We start from the raw sequence: 3,308 nt of genomic DNA on the forward strand, positions 1-3,308 counted from the left end.
TTTTCTTTTTTTTTTTTTTTTTCTCCTTCCAGTATCACGGATAAAAGCTATATTAAGCCAAATAGACTTTTCTAAAACTGGTATTTAACATGTAACTTACCAAGGGGTTTAGAACTTAGTTATCCCAAGCCAACATTGTAGCAGGTACACCCTTGAAGGGGGAGACTGAAGCATGGGAAAGGAGTGAGAAACGAGGAGGGGCAGAGAGAAATCACAACATCCTGACTGCAACCACCCCCTGCACTGCTCAGTGCCTCACTGAAGGGACCGAGTGTGACCTGTGGTGGTAACAGCGGGGAGGAGAGGAGTCTGGAGTGAAGCTGAGCCTGGGAAAGAAAGAGGGGTGGTTTTGCCCTAAGTGTTTTAACATTTGCCTTTTTTTTTTTTTGTTTCCCAATACCCAAATCGGTAGTGAAATATTTATGCTAATTGGCATCAAATTAAGTTAAATTCTCCAAGGTGAGGCTGTTTTGCCCGTGGCAGTGTGTGGTAAGTGATTTCCCTGGCTTTATCTTGGCCTAAAAGCTTTCTCACTCCTGTTCTTCCCGTTTTCACCCCCACCCCACTGGAGTGGGGGGGAGTGAGCGAGCAGCTCTGTGGGTGCTTGGCTGTTGGCAGGGGCCAACCCACCACTATCATCTGGGCAAGTGTGACAACCAAAGAATTGCCAGGAGAACTGAGCTTACTGAACTACATTTTCTGATGCTTGGAAGCCATCTACTGGATGGGTAAAAAGAAGACAAAATCCTTCATAGCTAAATGTTAAACGCGTCACCTGAAACTCAAACGCTGTTCTTTTTCAACATTTGCGAGATGCAGTGTATCACAACCCTGAAAATTACTACCATGGGGAAAACATTCAGCTGAACATGAGAACTTGGCTTACAGGACACAGGAGGGTACTGGCTGCTCTATGTGCTATAGATTTCAGCAGCTGCTGCACACAAACTTGCACAAGTGCCTTCAAACTGGCTGCCTCCACATCTCAATGAAGAGTTGGTCTATGGCCAAACGCTCCACTAAAGAGGAAGATGTTTTGGTTAAATGCCCTTCCAAGGCACTAATCTTTGAATTATGGAAAATTGGGGTATTCTGGAAGATTCAAGCGTCCAGGACTCCCTTTATTTTTTTCACGTTTTCCGTTTTTCCCTCCCACCAGCACTGGCCAGCATGCGTGCCCCCATACCACAGGTCCCAGCCATGCCCCAGCCATCCTCCTCGCTGCCCAGTCCTGGCTAACACAAAGCTCTGTGGTTCACGGAGAGGTGCAGACCAGCCAAGACCCAGGGAGGCAAGTTTTCTACATTTCTTTCTCATCCCCACTAGGTACCTCACCTCCTGTCTCTGGGGCACGTGGGTTTCTGCGGAAATTTTCTGTCAGATCTCTAAAAAAGGCTCTGCAAGGCTTCCAGCTCCATCCCTGGCCAAGATCAGGGTTGGGCTAACACCATGCAGGATGATGTGAACAGGAACGATTGCCATCAAGTGAGGCAGCAACACCCGTCCAGCCCAGCTGCCAGGCCAGGCTCCTCTCCCAAATGATTTCAGGGGATCCTCAAAGACTCAACTGCTGCCCTCTTGTAAAACCAGGCCCCACGTGAAAGTTTCTCTCCTTCCAGAGAGGCCTTCAAGCACCCCAAAACCTTCCCAAGCCAAGAGGGAAGGACAAGGGCTTTTGTGGCACCAAAATCCCAACTCTACCTCTTCTTCAGAATCAGGAGCTTTTCAGGAAAATGAAAACTCAAAAAACCATTAATACTGTAATGGCGCTAACGTAACAGGGTGACGGGTTGGACTGCTGTAGTAGTGCTAAAATATAGAGGGACAGGGAAAAGCAGCTACTGGCAACAAAAACGATGTAGGTCTTTCCTGTGTTTTGGAAAGAACACATGTATGTATTTTTCTAGACAACTAAGCTAATTTGAAATCATATTTGTTCCTTGTATCTATGCTTTAGGCAAACTGCACTTGAAAACTATTTCTTAGACGTTAAACTCAATACCCTGAGACTAAGCAGGTAGACTGACTGGCAACAACCAAGCACACTGGATGACTTTTAATTTGCTTCAACTTAACAGCCACAACCTAGACAAGAAGCAATTTCAGTATTAGAATTGAAGAATTGGGATTGCTGGTGGTTTTTTTTTTTTTTGGAGTTGAAATATGGATAGTTCGTGGTTTGTACGTTTTTCGAGATGCAATTTTGAAAATAGATGACATTCAAAACAAACATATTTTTTCTCCATTATACTAAAAGATTTAAGTTTCTTCAGCTGCTCTGCTACATTCCTAACACACATTTTCAAGTTTGGGGAAAAATCCAAACCCACTGCTGAGGTTTCAGTATATTTTCTTTTTCTTGCTAAACTAGCAGCAATATAATGAACACATCTTGACTTGAAACTTTAGCTGCCTACAACACTGTGTTTTAAAAAAAATTGATAATGACAGTGGGCTTCTGAATTTGTACAGCAAGCTTGTCTGTGCCAGTGGTTGCTGCAGCACCTGTCACTTCCATAGTACCACTTAGTTCCAGATGCACTTTATTCAGGATTACTTTCTTTTTTATGTATTATTCTTTTATATATATATATACACACACATGTATATGTATATGCATATATTTCTTTATATGTTAAAAACATTTTTTTCTTCATACATGTAAAATATATTATCCAAGAACCTGTTTAAAACTCAGTGCAGCCCAAAATCTGTCTCAGTGTTTCTTAAGATCCTGCGTAGAGCACTCTCTGCATTTCTCTCTAAGGCTTGTGATTATCCTCACCTGAAGTTTTTCTTGCTTCACATCCCGTTTCTGGTTCCTGTCGTGCTTTGGCTAGCACCGCTGACATCTGAGAAGCCGGCAGATCTGTTTCGACATATCCTTTCTGTATTCTTGGGATAAAATGAAGCTCACCTAACTTCAAACGTCTAGAGCAGAGAGATTTGTGCCGATGACTGCCAGCTCCCACTACAGTCAGTGAGGAGAACCAGACCCTTGTAGAGCCCCACTCCGCTGAGTGACTGCGTGCCGTTGCCGTCCGCTGACCAGGCAAAGAGCCCAAGATGACCTAGTTCAGAGGCAAACATCCAGATTGGTGAGATAAATTCCACTGTCTGTGTCAGATCTTCATTAACCCCCTGCTATTAATAGGTTTGAGATTACAAAAACATACACTTTGACAATTTAACACTCTCAGCTGTAATGCTTTTGTATTCCTAATCATAAGTAACGTGCAAACCATTAAAAAGCCCACTATAAAAATACTTTTTTTTTTTTTTTGGTATGTCTGCTTGTACCAAAAGAA

This window comes from Tyto alba, unplaced genomic scaffold (genome assembly GCF_018691265.1).
Source record: "Tyto alba isolate M040663 unplaced genomic scaffold, T.alba_DEE_v4.0 Super-Scaffold_48, whole genome shotgun sequence".
Classification (NCBI taxonomy): Eukaryota; Metazoa; Chordata; class Aves; order Strigiformes; family Tytonidae; genus Tyto; species Tyto alba.